General features: G+C 49.9%; 1 protein-coding gene and 1 long non-coding RNA gene across 5 annotated transcripts in view; one reads left to right on the top strand and one right to left on the bottom strand.

Moving 5' to 3' along the window:
- The window catches only part of MARCHF4 (membrane associated ring-CH-type finger 4), a 108168-nt gene that overhangs the window by 24381 nt on the left and 65480 nt on the right, over positions 1-18307 (top strand). The window lies entirely within an intron of this gene.
- LOC140657452 (uncharacterized) lies at positions 3405-9638 on the bottom strand. Its single transcript, XR_012044330.1, has 3 exons — positions 7960-9638; positions 6947-7731; positions 3405-3694 (listed from the first exon to the last, which is right to left on the bottom strand). It is a non-coding gene; the product is annotated as an uncharacterized lncRNA (long non-coding RNA).

Here is an 18307-nt window from a genome sequence, read left to right as displayed (position 1 = left end):
ATGTCAGTGGGGTTGCTGCTGCCAGCCTTCACCTGCTTCACTTTTAAGATTAAATTAATGTAGAAACAGTGAAAATTGGAGCTGGGAAGGACTGGACAGACTTGCTGTATGCCCACCACCTGCCTTATCTGTACCTCTAACATGGCCCCTGCCCTATCCCCTGCATAACCCCCAACCTCCCGTATCATCCTGCTTCTCTCCACCCCATGGCTCCCAGCTGACTCCATGCTACTCACTTTTCTCCTTGTTTCCAAGCATGGCTCTCCTGCCTTTTCCCTCCTCTCTCCCTCAGACCTGGTGCTCAGACCTGGATTGAAGGTCCCTTCTGTCCTCCTCGGGGATGGCAGCAGAGTGGGACTGGTGATGGAGCCACACTCCGAGGTCCGCTTAGCTCCCATGGTGAGAACACCTTCTGCTGAGCATGAGGCTGGGTTTGGTGCCTCTCTCTCCCAATCCTCTCCCTCCCAGCAGAGATGGAAGTAATTTCCTCCAAGCCTGTCTTGCTTATAGGACTCTGGAGCACATGGACAAACTCTGTGCCCATGCCCATCCCAGCACTGCTGCTGCCCTTTCTCTGTCAGGGAGCAAGGAGGGAAAAGCAGCCAGGAATGAGAAAGCACTTCTTTCACCAACCTGGTTTACTGCAGGTTATCCCAGGTCCCTCCAGTGTAACATCAGACCCCTGCTCCCCAGTTGATAAAGCCCTTTACCCTCATTATTATCCCCCAGTCCTTGCTGGGCCATCCCAGTCCTCCATCCCCAGTGAGTCACACTTGGAAGCACCCCTCTTACACCCCCGTTTCCCAGAGCCCTTCCAAGCTCAGTACTGACAACTCATCACACTTGTGACTGTCCTCACACAGGGCTCTTTCCCTCTGGCACATCCCCATCACCTGCACATCACCCTCTCCTGCATCACCCTCTCCCAGCAGCTCTCCCAGGCCAGCCTCCAGAAATGGTCCTCCCAGGTCCCCCCCTTCATCTTCACCTTCCTCCCTGGCAGGAGCGTGGGAGGAGAAGGCAGGCAAAACCTCTCCCTGTAGAGTGGGCGTGCTTAATTTGGTGTTTGTTTTCAGTGCCGTCTGCTCAGTCGCTGCTTAATGGTGTTCATTTGTGACGTTCAAAGAAAGAAAGAAAAGAGATTATCCCTGCCTCACTGCAGCACCTTCTTTCAAGGGAGAATACCTTCCCTGTTTGCCTGTGCATGCTGGTTTCTGTCTGTGAGGTTCAGCTACCAAAAGGCTTGAGTGTGGTCACCTGAAACATGCTTTGAAATGCTGCTTATTTTCTCCTTCAAGGCAGCAGGTGAAAGGTTTTAAATCTGGTCCTGTTCTGCCAAGGGAGAAAGCAATGCCAAAATGCAGCCTGCCCCAGCAGAGGAGCTGGGCAAAGAGGATGGCTCTGGAAAGGCAGCATGGGCTCACCTGGCCAGGTCTGGCCATCATGGGCAACCCCCATATCTCCTGAGCGTACCCAGCACCAGCGGACAGAGAGTTTCTTCCCTCCCTGCTCTTGCTGGGGACAGACCCTGAGCATCACTGCACTGGGGATGGCCAGGAAATCTCGACCGATTCCTAGCCTGCCTGCAAGTCTAGGCTACTTGAGATCCATTTGGTTTTGTGTCCACAAAGTCTTTTATTTAACCAAAGTCAGGCCTTCAGCCTCCACAATAAGCTCTAAAGTGTGGAATAGTTGATTCATGTTCCTTTAAATTGCTATTAATTTCCTCTTCTAAAATTTCCCTCCCATTCTCCTACATTATCTACATTGGATCAGGTGCCACAACCAGCCTGTCTGTGCCTGGATAGGGGCAGCTTTCCCAGCCTCCACGTGGGGTTTGGTACCAGACAGCAGGTTTGCAGCAGAACCTTTTTCCTGATTTTGGCATGGGCTTCAACTCTCGCTCAAGCCACTGTGAAAGGAGAGGCATTAGGGAACGGCTATGAGGTCTCCGGAGAGCCAGACCCAAGCAGAAGTGTGAAATGTCACTGTGCCAGCGGGTGAGAAGGAAGAAAGTGTGTTTAATGCTTTTGAGAAGCACTGTCAGGCCACAGACTTCATTTCTCAGCCATCCACCTCGCCACCCTATTTGCAAACCGCAAATAGTAACACCTCCCTCCATCCTTCCATCCCTCCCTCCCTCCTGGGAGCTGGGAGGCAAAATTAACTATTGCAAAGCCCGCTGGGTGCATGAAACAAAGAGTCCAAAGGGTCTATGAAAAAGCCTTTCCATGATGTAAATTCTCACTTGTGATGTATTTTAGGCTTTTCATAAAATTAAAAATAAAGTGAGACAAGCCTCCTCCCAGCGCTCAGAGCTGGGTATGCGTGCAAGCGGATTTTGGCTCAGAGCAGGCGCTGCTCTCCGCAGCACGAGCGACTTGAAGGAGGGAGCCCAGCCTCGCATTGTGCTTTTAGCACAAAAGGATGGATTTTGAGGCTCACTGCAAAGGAGTAGCGCTGCCTTTCCCTGCCACCGTGGTCCCACCTTCGCTACGGCAGAGCGCGCTGCCAGGAGCAATTAGGCAGAACGAGTTTTGTTCTCTCCGAGAGCAAGAGCTCTCTTGGGCGAGGTCACTTCTCACTGCTCAAATGTGGCTTAGCTCAGGAATTTGCTGTGGTTTTTGAAGGGGTGCTGCCAGGCAGGGTAGGACCAACAGGTTTCGTTAGAAAGAGGATGAATGTGAAGCTAGGGAGGGGCATACAGGCTGGTTAAAGGAAGGAAGGACAGTGCCGAGACGAAACCTCTCGCCTGGCACTTGGAAGCCCATGGTGTAAATCCCTGCTCCGCCAGAGACCTCCCGTGTGTCGTCCAGCGAGTCTCTGCCCACACACCAGCTCCCGCCTGGGTGCTGGGGACACTGTGCTGTCCCTTCTCCCTGGGGAGGCTGTCAAGGTAAAGGCATCGACAATTACACAGCCCTCAGACAGTACGAAAAAAGGAGACACACGCGCACATGCCCGAGATAGCCACTATTAACCTTGCCTCATTTAATACATTTTTACAGCTGCAGCAGATGTCTCTGTGTCTCCCTGGAGGGACGTTAGGTACTTACAGCCCTTTCAGCTCAGACAGAGCTGCCTAGAGGAGCTGATGGTTTTGGCCCTGGGTCTGTGAGGCTCTCTCCTCATGGGCAGGCTGATAAAAGTCTGTCGAATTGTCCCTGCCCTGAAAGGGACTTGTCTACCAAAGCACGGCTGGGTTTCAGCAGCCGGGTCAGTGCCAGCAGCCACTCACCCAGATCTAATTGCAAGCTCGGGATGTAAATAAGACAGAGGATAAATAAGAAAGGATGTGCTGGGAAGCCCCATAAGAGGAAATAAAGGTATTATTATTGATTAATAAATATAATAACAATAGTAGTTATCGACTTGATCTTGCAGCGTTGGGCGCACCAGCCATGTTGTGCTAACGCAGGGGAAGTGAGAGGTGCAGCAACCCCTGCACGCCAGTCACGCAGCTCGTTTGCTCTCGCCGAGCTGAACTGGAGAGACCACATTTGTAAAATGCAGCCTGAATATCATAAGCTAAAGTGACCCGTAGGATTTTCCTGCTATAGTCACCTGGGGAGCTCGTTGGCAGCAGTAGTCCAGAAGTATTTTTCTGTGGCATCAGCCTGGAGGATGGTGGCATTGCTGGGAAATGTGCTGAATTTGGGGAGCTTTGGAGCTGGCTGAAAGAGTCTTGAAGAAGCTGAAGAGGAATTGGGTTTTGGTGTCAGGGCAGTGCTGGCTCCCAGTCCTGGGCTCTGCAGCAAACTGGTCTCCCCCTTTAAGCCCCCCCAAGGGAGTGCTGGGTGCAGAGAAACCCATCACCCACCCTTCTGGTGAGCTCTGCACATATTCATGGGGTGTAAGAAAACACCTGTGATTTTCACTTCTGGTGTAGCCATCTCCACAGTGGCCCAAAGTGATTTTTTTTTCCCTCAAATATTATTTTCCCTGTTCCTTCCCAGCTGCCTGCTGCTTGCCGGGCCCTGGCCAGGGCTGTCCCTCTGCAGCGCATGGGTGATGTCTGAGCATCGTGTCTCCAGGCACCCTGGGTGGTGGGTTAGCCTGGCTTTGAGTGGGGACTCCAAGCAGCCAGGGATGGGACACGTTGACAGGCAGCTCTGCCACCCCCTTGCCCTGTTCTCCATCCTATGCACGGCCCCAGCACAGGTTGCCCAGCCCCGGTCCTGCCTCTCTGCTCTGTCTCCCTGTGTCCTCACTGGCTTGGCTTACAAAATGCCGGTAGCTATATGGAGATCCCCTTGCCAGAGTAAAGGGGCATTTCCCAGCTTCTGGAGCTGCTTAATAGGGCGAGTTTGGTTGCCGGAGAGCCAGTGTCCCTGGCACATCCCATCTCCCTGCAGTCTGCAGCTGCTCCCTTCACCCTACTTGTGCCTCATTTTCCCCTGTATATGAAATACAAATGAGAGTAGCTAGCTCTGATAGGAACTAGGATGCTTAGCGTATTAAAGATCTCACGGCACCTGGATAGCCTTGGATGAAAGCACATGGAAAATGGCTCCACATTTTTATTAAATGCATTTTCTACCAGTCATTCTGTGCTGCCTCCCCAAAGCCGCCAAGTCCCTTGCAGATGAGGCGAAAACCTCGTACCGAGCAGCCGAGCCAGCCACGGGGACCTGCTGGCAGCAGAGCCATCCCTGAGCTCACCATAGCTCCCCGAGCTCAGGGCTGGCACAGCTGTCCCTGGAAATGCTGTGTGGTGGGACATATCCCTCCCACTCTGGCTCAGCGTGCACAGCTGGACCCCCAGCCTTAGTGCCAAGGTGAGGGACGCTCTCTGCAGAGCTAAACACTAAACATACTTGCTGTCTTCTGCTTTGTGGCCCCCCGCCACCTCTCCACCTGGCCCCTTTGCAAGGCAGGTAGCTTTTAGTCAGGGAAAGGACTGCTGGGATGCTGCAGCAGCTGCTGGCTCAGAAAACAAGTTACAAATGGCCCGAGTGAGCAAATGCAGAGCTCAGGTAACCATCACCCACAGGGTCTGCGGGGTGGACGCAGCCTCGACCTGGGTAAGAGGCTTATGTGTGTTACGGCGAGTGCGTGTCACACTGCACAGGAGCAGCTCGCATTTGCTGTGTCCTTTCACCCCCTAAATCTGATTTAGGGTGCCCTTGTCTATGAGGAAACTCACTTATTTCCCATTCCTTCAGCCGTTTTCAAATCACCCTGCCAGCCACCCTGCTAGTATGCGGGCTGTACGTGTGTGTAGAGGGGTGTTAAGCCCTTTAGAGCATGAAATGTGATAGCTCTCCCTGCATGCGGTGAACTGGGGCTGCAAAGGGAGATGGAATTAATTGCACCAGCAGTAGAACTTGATTGACAGCCAGCATCGTGGCAGTGAGGAGGTGAGTCTGGAAAGGAGTGAGCTTTATCAAAACGCTGGGAATCGGTCTAAGCAGGAGGGTTTTTCTTCAGCTGGTAGCTGGGCAGAAAACACATCTGTTGGCATTAGTGCCTGAGGGCACCCACTGGGTTTAGAGGTGCAGCAGCCACTTGAGTGCCGGCCTCGGCTCCCCGAGGGTGCGGAGAAGGGCTCGGAGGAGAGCAGCCTGGATGTGCTGCATGAGAAACCTGGTTTGATGTGTGGGTAGGAAAGGGGCCACAGACTAACCCTTGGGGATGTGGGCTGTAAGTGAGGGCTTGGGACTGATCTGAAATACCAGATTTAAAAGTGAATTTGGGAGGTAGCAATTTTCAGAGGTAGCTGCCCCTGGCAACTGGGTCAGAGGATAAGGGACATTTAGCTGCTCATCCTGCTTGAGATTCAGCCTGGCATTTCTAGTCCCAGAGCATGGAGCTACCGTGAACCTGCTGTGCCAGGGCAGGGTAAAGCACAGTGCCAGTCAAAGTTGTTTTTCCTGTGCCATAGGCAACACTGATGGCTAATCTCCAACCCCTAGCTCACTGTGGAAGACTTTATTAAACATCTCCATAACCCCAAAACCACTTTGTACAATATGCTGATTCAGTGTCCCCACTAGGGCCAGATCCTCACTGACTCCAACTTGGTGTCTTTCCCTCCTCGGTGCCATGGAGAGGTTTTGTTGCATGCATCGGAGATGTGACCACCCAGGCTGATCAGTCCCAGTCCATAATGACAAATTACCCCATGGCTCTGCCTTTTGTTACAGGGCTATCACCACCGTGTCCATGACATACAGATGAATCATTCTGCCCAGCGGTAGCACACAGCCTCCTCCAGAATAGCCGCTGGTTACTCATGCACAGCAGCAATACGTGCTGGCTTACTGCTCCAGGAGTGTCATCTCTAGCTGCTGCTTCAACATGCAAGAGGGGGTGATTTAGACCTGCCCCATGCCGTAGCTGAGTGGGGCTGAGCCCCTAGATGGGCAAAAAGAGGGGCAGCAAATTGTCTCTGTCCCTCTATGGAGAGCAGAGTTGCTCAGAGTCTCTACCCAGCATAAGGAAGAACCAGGATTTCCACCTTTGCATGAAGTCATTTGAGCTGATCTCGGTGGGAGGCAGGACTGGGCAGCCAGGCCCCTGAGCCCGGTATTCGGCTCATAGCTGATTCACTGCCTGACACTGGAAAATGAACTAGGGCTTGTCTGCACCAGAGAATTTCCCCCCGCACTAATCTGGTCTGGCAGGGGAGGCAGAGTGAGGTGCCAAAATGCTTTTTTTTCCTTTTCCTTTTCATCCTCTTTTTAAATAGCAGTTCAGCTGATGGGCAAAACACGGTCTAGAGTAGCATTTCAGGCAGCAGAAAATTAGTTCAGCTTTTACCCTCATTAGCTGATTGCCAGTAATTAACATTTTGTCATTAACTACAGATGTTTATGGCCTGGAAGAGAAGTTTCCAGGTCTCCACATTAGCTCTCAGAAATGCACTGATTATCTCCATTTAATTGGCTGCCTGTGCCTCAGTTTCCTTATCTGCTAAGGGGAAAAAAAGGTTATAATGACTCACCCGCATCCTCTACTTCACATCCCAGCCTATAAGGGCTGTCAAAGGAGAACATGCTGCCTTTAGATATTGGTCTGTTTAGGAAGTTCAGCTTCAGGAAATGTAGTTTTTCACTCTCTCTAGCTTGCCAGCCCTTCCCTTTAATGAGCCTCATTGTCCAATAGACCATAATCTCCTTGGCATTAAGTGGACTCTTCATTGTGTCCTGGGGCTTTATCCAAACTATTGTCTTCAAATGAGCGTGGATGCCCCCAAGTGCATTCATGCCTGTTTTTTGACGGCACCTGGTTCTTTTGCAGCTGGTTACGCTAAGGTGTCTTAAAGAACCATAGCTGGGGCCCAGGTGGACCATCCCACCCTAAAGGTCCTGCTCCTGGTCTGAAAAAGCAGGCATAGCCCAGCACTTGGGTCCCAAACCCAGCAGCAACTGGGGATGGCTAGCACTCATTCATGTCATCCTCATGCCTTCTCCCTCTTTGACAAGCTTCTGTATCTCCCTGGGTTTCAGAAAAAATCATTCCATACTCTTGTTTTCTCATTAAAATAAATGCATTTATGTAACAACCTCTTCTGGAGGAGTAACCCCACAGTAGCAAATTCGTATGTGCAGCCTGGCATTTCAGAACAACGGTGTAATGGGAAATACAGCCAGCTGGAGTTTCACTGCGGAAGCTAAAAGAGAGCTCCCTGTCCCCACTCCTCCTGCCTGGGACACTGAGCATGGCCCCAGCAACGTGACGTGGTTGTGGCTCTCCTCCCCTCCTGTTCCCACCACAGCTGCGATGGCCCTGGAAAACATGGAAGGCAGCAGCAGCCGGTACAAAAAAGTGTTTCCAGGAGGCTTCTGTAAGTGTCACTGAACGAACAGGGAGCCTGGGTAGGTAGGACGAACTGGAAAATCATGCACAATACCCTGCCAGTTTCCCTTTGAAAGTCATTCCTGTTTACCTCCCCAGCACACCCCTCTCCTCCCGTTCCTCCCACTGCTGCTGGGAGCCTCAGCGCTCTCTGCTTACCAGCCATTCCTCCTCCTTTTCCTACGTAGCAGTCTCCACCTTTTGATGCTCTTTCTCGGAGCGGAAGGGCGCAAAGCAGAGATTGACAAAGGAGTTCAAAGGCCCTGGGGATCAAGCAGTGCCGCTTTCTCGCTGCTGCAGTGACTCTGAGTCTCTTTCTGGTGGCTCCACGTACAGGGGTGTACACCAGTGCCTCTCCCAGGTATAGCTGCGGTCTCTGCAGGCTGAGGAAAAGGCTCTGGCTGTATCTGGAGATAGTGTCAGTCTTCAATAGGAGGGAATATAGGTTTTCAGCAGAGCTAAAGGCAGCTGGGTGCTTTCTGGTTCACACAGCAGGCCTGGAGCTCAGCTGCTGTCTGCACGGGCAGAGCAAGTTTGCGTGTGCCAGCAAAATGCACATCGATGCAGCCTCGCACACCAACCCCTCCCACACAGTGGCTTTGACTGCCGATGCAGTCCCCCCCGTGTTTATATCCCAGCAGTGCCCGAGCCATGCTGCTAATAGGTGTCAGCATCAGGACAAGCAGATTTGATGGTCCCCAGGGAAAGCTCGTCTGAAGGATAGGGACATGAGGGCATTGCAGTATCCAGGCTGGGGCTGCTCAAGCACAGGATGGGAGTATTGGTGTTGGAGTCCAGGGACAGGATAAAGCTGTTGTGCATTATTTGTCAGCATTATTTGTCGTGCTGAGGGCAGGAGGCAGAAGAAATGGGGTTCATGCAGTGATGCCCAGCGCTTGCCTTTTCTTGCCCTCGCACCTGCTTAGTTTCCTCTCCGTCCTCCGAGGACGTCACCTGCTGAGCCTTTGGCCCTGCTTTTCTGTGTGGCATGCCCCGGATTTGCACAGATTAAATCCTAGCGTGGCTGAAAACCCCTTGGGCAGCATTGGGAAAGCATGACAGCACAGAGAGTGGCATGCCAGGAGCAGCCAAGACAAGGGAATTACTGGGCATCTGGATGAATCCAAGGAGGAGTCCAAGGATCAGCCCCAAGCGGGGCCAGCGTGTGGCCAGAAGCCATGTCACAGCCACAGGTAACGCCAGGTCATTATGAAGGAACAGGACCCCAGTGGCTGTCCAAGCTGTGCAGAGCATGTTTGCACGCAGTGGGAGCTGCGTGTCTCGGAGCACTGAGTGCTCTCGGCATCCCGGTCAGGCTGGGGGCATGGTACAGTCACACCTGATCTAGTGTCAGAGCAGTGGCCCCGTTGGGATGACTTGTAAGTCCCAGTGGCTGTATTAGCTCTTGCTGGACCCCTTGTTCAGCTCTCCAGCTCTGCCCTGCGAGCGCTGTCCTGCTGGAGTGGCTTTGCACAAGGCAGGAATCCCCAGTCCCTGGATTTCCCTCTGGTGTTGGCAGACAGGCTTTCCTCATGTGGTAAAACCTCCAAACACCTACGGGATCGCTGCAGAGGAAAAACTCCCAGTCTCTCTTTTGGTGAATTCTCTGCCTTCTCTACTCCTCAGCACACCACCCAGTCACCTAGGGTGAAATATCTGCTTTGCAGGTGGAGGGGGAACTCCAGAGGAACCTGGAAAATGTACTCTTCCTGCGAGTTAAATGTCTTCAAGATGGGAGGATCCTCCAGCAACAGCCTCAGCAAACATTGTCTCCAGTGCTCGCACTCTGGTCCTAGCTCCGTGGTTTCCAGGAGCAAAAGGCCCTGGGTCTTCATTGGAGGTCTTGAAGAAAAGGGTGGATCAAGGCTGATCAAGACTGCTTTCCTCTGTGCCTTGCAGTCAAATTCTCTGGTGCTTAATCATGTGAACTGAAGCAATTTCCAGGATACCAGAGCATTTCTGACATTTCTCTTTGTGTTCTCTCCATCTTGTGTGCATACTCCACTCCAGAGTCTAATAAGGAATATAACTTAGTCCATTTTTTTTTCTACATTGGTGGTTTTTAATAAGGTTTCTCTCTTCTATACATTCCCCTATTTTCAAGAAACATAAGCAAATTTATTATTTTGGAGCCCTCCAATCCTTGCCAAATTTGTCTGAACGTGGCCAATGACTTAAAAATGAGTTATTGGGTAGTATACACAGACCCACATGTTGCCAGGAACATGGTCTCATAAGTCCCATTCCCATTACAAATGATGCTAAAAAGGGGAAGAGCAAAACCTGGTGGGACTCTGTGATATGTGATGAGATGAGGAAAGTCATGATGGGGGGAGATGCAACACTATAGAGATGGCAGTGATGAGAGAGCAGAGGTGAGGTAGCCCTGACTGCGCACAACAGATGGAAGAATGAAATTCAGCAGTGTATGAAGCTGCTGAAATGATGGGATGTATCTGATATATACACGCTGGCCAAAGCGTGTGCTGGGATAATCCAAAAGACTGTGGTTCTGGCCAAAGGTTGATACTTCAGGTGTGACTGAGCACTGGTTTAAATGCTTCTGTGCTCAGATTCTGTGGATGTCCTGGAGTTTGAGCTAGAAAACTGGACAGACCATTGGCAATCACTAGGAAAGCTGGGGCAGGGCAGCAACTGATGCATGCATTTCTGCATGCATTACTGCCGAAGTGTCTCAAAGGGTTTGGACAAGAAGGTCTCCGGCAGGTGCTCAGTGTGCCAACGAGAATGGAAAATGCCCGTGGGACATGTCATTGCCACGACTGCAGTAACTAGGAGAGAATGTCAATTCTCTCGACAGCGCGCGTGTGGCCCTTTGGTCACCAGATGGATGCCAGCAAGACCATTTTGCTTGTGGGAACTTTTTCATTTATTCAGAGTGTAGCAGCTTGGCCAGAACAACTGCTTCCAGGTGGGGGCTGGAGAGGCATCTGGGACTCAGCGTGAGCCTGAGCAGCAGAGAGATCCTCCTCATGCCCCAGCAAGCATGAAAAGGGGGAGAAACACATTCCAAAGTGGGAGCCAGATGTTCTGGCTGGGTTGAGATGCATTTGCAGCCTCTGAGCGGATCCAAGGGAGAGGCAGGGAACGTCTGCACCCAAGAGATGCGAGGAGAAAACAGTGTGAGAAGAGAGCATGGGGGTGGGCTGCAAGAGGAGGCAGGTTATTCTGGTCATGTATAGGCTTGGAGCAGAGGTCACGGTTACCGTAGGGCCCTTGAAAATTGAAGCAGGAGAGGAGGAGTATGTGGAAGTGATTAAGAGCCTGATTAACGTTCTCCTGTGGAGAATGTGTGTAACCACATGATGCACAACTCATGGCTGGAAGGTAACAATTATTAAACAGACATTCAGAAGCCTTTAGGAAGCAAAGGTAAATGCATGGATTTTTTTTAAGTGGGTCTTTTATAAACTAGCTATCCTGGTTTCTCTGTGGTGTGAAATTCTAGCAAGTTCCCCTCATTTCAGGCCCAGTGTCACCTATCATTTCAAACATAACCAGGTTTTGTTTAAGACTTCGGGAGCTGGGGGACCTAGTGCATCTCTCCAAAGGTTCTTTAACGGCTAATTACTTTCACTGTTTCAAAAAAAAAAAGCACTTTATTTCTAGACTGTATCTGCCTGTGTTCATCTTCCATCCACTGGATCTCATTCTGCCTGTCTACTGGATTAAAAAGCCCTCCGCTGTTAAAAGCCTTTTCCCAGTGATAGTACTTAACAGGTTGCAGTCGCGTCACGTCTTCACCTTCTCTTCATTAAGCTAAGCAGATTAAGCTTCTCTCTCCATTCACCAGAGAGGCAGGTTTTCCCAAACATGGACTCACAGTTCTGCTTTTCACCTCTGAAATCGTAGGAGGTTTGTGGGAAGTCAGGGTACACTCCAGATGGTCCAGATGACCAGACTAACCTCAAGACATAAGGATAAGGTGCAGGCTGTGTTTGAGAGGCTAAACACACTCTGTCTGAGATGCTGGTTTGCCAGACCCTGGTCCATGGAGATGAAGTACAGTGCAGTATGGTCTTGGAGACCTCTCCTCTCCACCATATCCCCTTCCAGGATGTATTTACAGGAATTGGAGGTAAAAGAACATTTCTTAACTTTCCCAACTTATAGCGGCTCCTCTCTGCATCTGGCAGTCCTTGGGTTAATCTTGCACTTGGAAGTTTACTGATTTGCAGAAATCTCCTGTTTATTTCTTGTGTACACTTTGTTAAGGATAGGCCCATATGTCCTGTCTGCTCATCTAGCATGAAGAGGATTGACAAAAACGAATGGTGCCATCCACAGCCTGATCATACTTGGCATCCTTGCATTTGGCAGAGGCTGTGGAGCTAGTTTTAAAAAAAGAAGAAAGAAGAAAAAATTGTAAGGTGCTGTCAACTCTACTTTCCTAAAGGGCTTATTAGAAAGTATGTTGTAAGAATCTGCTCAGCATTTTTGTGATTTGATCAAGAGTACCCAAGAGGAATGAGTGAAGCAATCTGGAAGGAATAAGAATTGATCCAAAGCTCAGCCTGAAACTTACTGGAAGTTTATAAGTTTGAGCAGCTTCCTGTAACTGTTCCCATTGCTACTTTCATGAGCTCCTACCTTGCTAACACTGGGACCAGGGTCCCGAATAACAGAACTGCTCTAAAGCCAGGACGTGTCCTGCCTGACCAGACGTGCCAAGTCTTGAAGAGGATCTCTGCCTCTGGATTTCTGGCCAAGCCACACTCCTCGATCACACGTTCCTCCCTCAGTGTAAATGCACAGTTTCTCATCCTGGCAGTCTGAGAACATGCTGTCATTGCTGCCACCCAGGAGCAGTGGGTGGGATAGGCCTCTGAGATGGGGACTGAAAGATGTCCAATCCCGTATCTTTGCATGCTGTTTGTGATGTTGTCTGTGAGACACGAATCCCTTACTAGCTGATTTAGTTTAACGCACTCATATCATTTTGTGTCAGGTCCCCAAAGCCTTTCTTGTCCTCTTCTCTCTGGTTTGTGAAGAGTCAGGAAAGGGATGTCCAGCTGACCAAACTGTGCCAAGGACTAAAGAGTCCTCAAGACTCAGAAGTCCTCAAGACAACACCGAAGGATTTAGTGAGGGAGAAGACTAAGCAGAGAACAGCTCCAGGCTTCAGGGAGGGTAGAAAGAAGAGCAATTGTTGGAAGTGATCCCAGTGTCACCACAATGGGTCTGCCTGCTGCCTGGGGACCCTTCCAGTCCAGACCCAACAGACTGCCTGGAGCAGTGTTACTGAGTTAAGGAGGTATCTCCCACTTGCCTCTGGTCCCCAGTGTGATGTTAGGTCTTGTGTTTATCTCAAGAAGCTTGCTTTCAGTCAGAATGGCAGTGCTTGTTCCCACTGGTGGGTGTGGAAGTTCTCATGATGCTTTTGGAAAGGGCATCCAAACAACAGTGTCCTGGTGAAAGGGCATCCAAACAAGTGTCTGGGCCACTCGCCAGGCTGGGGAAATCACTGCTCCTGCAGTCTGCCTGGATCTCTCCTTAGAGTTATTAAATTGCGGTAGGCCTGCCCACACTAGTGGCACTGAGGGTAAATTACTACTTTTAGTGGCAGTCTACTGCCTCTCTGCTTTGGGCTCTAATCTGCCACATTTCCAGTTACCTATTGACATATGTACACCTCCTCTCCATGTGCCAAGTAGGTGAGTTGTACATTGAGCAGTAAATTTGATGCCTTCAGGTGGCACTGGGCTTTCCAGTGCAACTGGACTTTTCCAGAGGAAGAATCTGCTTTCCCAGGAGGTGATATGGTGATGGTTGGTTGGCAGCCCAGGAAATGCCTCCTATGTGTCACACCATGCGATGGAGAAGTGATTGTGGAATTTCATGTCTAGTGCATGAAGCTTAGCAGATACAAGGGTATATGTTAACTGTTGAGTTATGCAAATACTACGTGCATAACTGGGACCCAGTTCCCTTTCTGTCCTGTTAGTACAGCAGAAGTGAAAGGTCTTAGGTAGCAGATATACTCAGTTACAATGTTCAGACTAAAAATAATCAATTCTTATGAACGCAAAGAAAGAGTTTAAGGAGCCGCCTGCCTGTTTGGTTATAAATCCCAACTAAACGCGTTTACCACAGTCAGTCAGTCAGTTAACACTGACTAAATTTCTTAGTAAGCAAGGAGATTATTAGCTGTCTGGGCAGGAAGAGTGCATCAGAGTGCTGACCTTTAGAAGTCACTGCCCCTCTGGTGGTTAAAATGTCCCTTCTGTGCCCCTTGGGCTTCCACAAAACACACAGGATAGGATGTTTAACCATGCATACTTAAGGTCATGGGTGATAACTTCAAGCCTCAGGGGACCTGTGAACACTAAACCCACTAAGACTACAGAAGGGACTATTCAGCACTGAGGAAATCTCCCGTGCAAAGATCCTTTTCCATGCAGCAATCATGGGTGTTCACAGTATATACATGTATGGATTCATGTTCTTTTTTGCACCTTAAAAACAAGGAACATGAGAAGGTTGGGAAAACACAAGGTGTAAAAATAAAAGATAAAAAAAAAAGGAAAAGAAAACAAAATTATGTGTAACAGAGAGTTGCAATCTCTCCAGCTTTGTCCATCTCTGGACACTTCCAGAATAAGCACCAGAACTGCAGTCCCTGCACTGCTAGCACAGCCCTAGCCATGGCTGCTGGCATGGTGTTTTTTGCTTATCAGGTTTCCTGAGGCGCAGGGAAAGCCTGATTGAAGGACAGAGTGGCTTGGTGGGCTGTTACAGGAATGCGCTAATGAAATATTCTGATGACATGACGTTCAGAGGCATTGGCCGTGGAGAGGAGAATGAGAGTCTCAGCTTTGGATTACTCTGGGTAATAGAAAGGACATGAAATGGAGTAGGGCTACAGGGAATAACAGCCTGGACTTCCAGTGTTGCAGCTGGAAAGGGCAATGCTGGACCTAGCAGGCCAGGTGTTCCCTGCAGAGGCAGGGAAACCATGACTGTGGCATTGGCAAGCCCTCCTGGGGAGGCCTGGGCAGAGGAGGGTTTCTGGGGTGTCCACAGGCATGGAGACTCCATCAGATGAGAGGAAGACACCAGCCATGTGTTTAGCCTAAGAAAGCAAAGTCTGGAGGAGAGACGCTGGGCTATTCTAGCTCTGCTGGGGGTGGGAGACCACAGTGTGAAAGAGTGATATATGGTAGTGGTCAGTAGTCTGTCCTTTTGGTTCCCAAAGGACAGAGATTCAGAAACAGCCTCTCAATAGGAATAACAAGAAGAGGAAACCTGCTTGTAAGAGGAGCCCAAGTCCTTTATTTGTGATTGAGGCTTGCCTTGAAGTTCAAAGTCTCCCCTGTAACAACAGTCAGTTCAGAAAAGTCTCGTGTAAATCACCCACTATTTTATGTCCCAGAGTCTCTAACCCTGCTGTTCTTCACACACCCAGCACCCATTTGCCAAAAATAATAAATAAGGTGGCTACAGGTAGGAGGAAGGTAGCATGAAGTTTTACCCCAGAGAGGAGGATTTGAGATTCCAACATTAGGTATACAATTCTATACATACAGCTGGTTAATCCCAGCTGGATTTGTTTGTTTTAGTCATTTGAGACTCATCCACTAGCAAAAATAAAAATAACTTTGAACTTATGACTATTTCATCATCTCTGGTTTCTTCTCCCTGATCAAAACCCAGAGCTATAAATCAGACAGTTCATCTTTGTAATCTATGTCTAGTTAAAGAAATGTTATCCTAGATCTTAATCAGAGTAAAGCTTCCTTTGAACACAGAGTATTAAATTTGGGAAAGGTCTAGATCTCCACACACACTCTTCATCCCACCTAAGTAGCCAGGTCTGATGTCAGAAGGCATAGAGAGGAGCTGAGATTTGCTCTGATCCAGCTCCTGCTCTCATAAACAAGGGCACAGCAAGCACAGACACCAAGACCTTCTCTTGGCTTTGTTTCAGCTCTCATGGCTTTGTAGAGAGAAGAGACATAAGATGCAAATCATTCAGGTCAGTATTTAAACTTCCACTCACTGTCCAACTGGTGGTCTGTCAAGACATGGCTATCTGAGGACAACCCCAACGGATCAGAAGGCAACTGGGTTTGGCATTAGCTGTAGCTAATTACCTGTAGCTAGCGCAGGCTCTTCAGAGGTGGCCTCTAGTGACGGTTCTGTTGTACCTCAGCCATCTGTGCAAGGCAATGCAAATTCTCCAGCACTTGAAGTTATGAACATACCTTATGCTCTCTGCTAGAAAAAAAACCCCAAACACTCCCAGGAAATGCACCAAGCTCCCCTCCTGGGCTTGACTGAGGGGCAGCAGATGCTACCCCTCAAGCTCTCATTCTCTGTTTCACCCAGCCCTCAACATTATCTTTGTTTCCTCCTTGCTGAGTATCAGACAGATACATGAGGACCCACTGTCCAGCTCTGCTGTAGATTCATTGCAGGACATACTTACCCCAACTCCATTTCATCCTCCAATAAGTAAAGGTAGCATTGCTTCTCCACAGCCACAATGCTTTGTGTTATGTAAATGGTGCCTTCCCAGTAATTTTGGAGAGGCTGATGGTTGACTGAACTCTCAGCAGCACAGCCTGGGAAGTTATGTCAAAAGAAGACCCACTTTGTACTGTCCCTGGTTTTGGTACCCCCAGCACCCCCATCTGGGTGTGTCTGAGGGCAGGTACAGGACTGCGGGGGCCTTTGATTCGGCTGCCTTTCTAGCTGGTGTTCAAAGGACTTACAGAGACTGTGTTTTTCCACTGAGAAATTGCGAGGTCCCCTTTAAACGGGTAACTCCAGCTTTCCGGAGACCTCATGAAAACATGGAAAGTACAAGCTGAGACAGTCATTGGGGTGGCTGATCTCTATGGCAAGCAGTCTCCTGTTGCCCCACACAATGTGGCAGACCCCTCCACCTAGAAGTATCTCCAGGCACCTCACAGCCCCACAAATCAGGATCCAAAAAAGGTGGCAGGAGGGCAGTTGAGCGAGGGGGAGTCTGGCCATGCTTGGTGGTCCATCCCAGACTGACCGCTTTGCATTCCTCCTTCACTCAGAGGTCGCTGGCCTTCGTCAGCCCCAAAGCAAACTTTGTATGCAATTATTCCTTCAGCCTTCACGCGTGGCAGGAGATCACATGGACCCTGCTGGGGGTCTCCAGCCCTGCTCCTGCCCTGCTGGCACTGCCTTCATGGGGCACGGCAGACCTGCTGCACAGGCTGCTTTGTTCACTGTCAGAAGCTGGATCTCAGCCCGCTTTGTCATGGCTCCAGCGCAGGTAGAAAACCTCCCCTCTGGCCCAAACATGTCCCTCTGAGTGGGACTGAGAAAGGGCCTTTAGTTCTTCATGGTCGAAAATGTGGTGGGTTTGAACACACCCTCCCTGAGCAACCTGCCCTGAGATCATGCTGTGGAGAGGCATACATTACCCAGCTTCTGCCGGCTGCAGGGGAGCATTAAATGACTCACTAGGCTTTTCTGCCAATTTGTTGGGTTTTTTTATTATTATTATTATTTAGCCTCCAAAAGCATTTTTCATATCCTCTCATCTGCTTTTAATGGAATGCATTTTCTGTTTTTTTATACCCAAGACTAACGCATGATTTTCTGTTTTTAAACCTGGACTGGTCATTATCTCTGTCAAAGTTTTTGGTATGTCTGAGGTTTCTTTTCCGTGTGCATTAGGGAGAACAGGACTTGAAGCAAGAATAGACGTCTTACATTTATTCACTGTGCCTGCCATGAAAACCGTTCCTGTTTGAAATGAAGTCTTGTTATCTCAAAAATTCCTCTTCTGTGGTGGCAGCTGCCAGAGAAAATGCATTACCCTTCCAGCTTGCTCACGGGGGTTGGGGCTGTGTGTGTGGGAAAGAAGGAGTGTTTTTTCTGGAAGGACCCTTTACCCGAGTGCAGATGCCTTTTCCAGCACAAAATTCTTGCTCCTGGGGTGAGCGACATCACGAGAAGATGGAGTTTGCTCCTCAGCAAAACATGGGAAGAGCAATTGCGATGAATTGTGTGAGTGTGTTGCATTTTAGGAAGTCTCTACTGCCACTCGGCTCTGGCAAAGGCTAACGTGCTTTTCTGGTGGAGCAGAGGGCCTCCGAGAGGAGCAGCACAGCCCTCATTGCCCACCTACACAACAGCACATCAAGGTCTCATTCCCAGCCTTTCCTGAAGCCTTCGCCAGCCCTGGAGATGGAGGCGTGTGTGGATGAGACAGGTGCCTCTGAGAGCAGCTCTCCAAATTATGTCACTGGAGAAAAACAAGGAATACAGGCAGGGTGCAGGGAAGAGGGAGGGAGGCAAACTGGAAGGGTGAACCCAGGAGCAGGCAAGGGAGAGGAGATCGGCAGGATCTCAGAAGCAGAGGCAAAAAGAGCTCGATGCTGTTGCCAACCTGGGAGGTTCAGGTGAAGAGCATGGGCATCCCAAGGACTCTGGCTGTGCTGGGACACGTGGGTGTATTTGCTATCTGACAGAGATTGCACAGCGTTTTCATCATCACTATCTA

This window comes from Ciconia boyciana, chromosome 10 (genome assembly GCF_034638445.1).
Source record: "Ciconia boyciana chromosome 10, ASM3463844v1, whole genome shotgun sequence".
Taxonomy (NCBI): domain Eukaryota; kingdom Metazoa; phylum Chordata; class Aves; order Ciconiiformes; family Ciconiidae; genus Ciconia; species Ciconia boyciana.
This window is presented reverse-complemented; position numbering and strand designations above follow the sequence as displayed.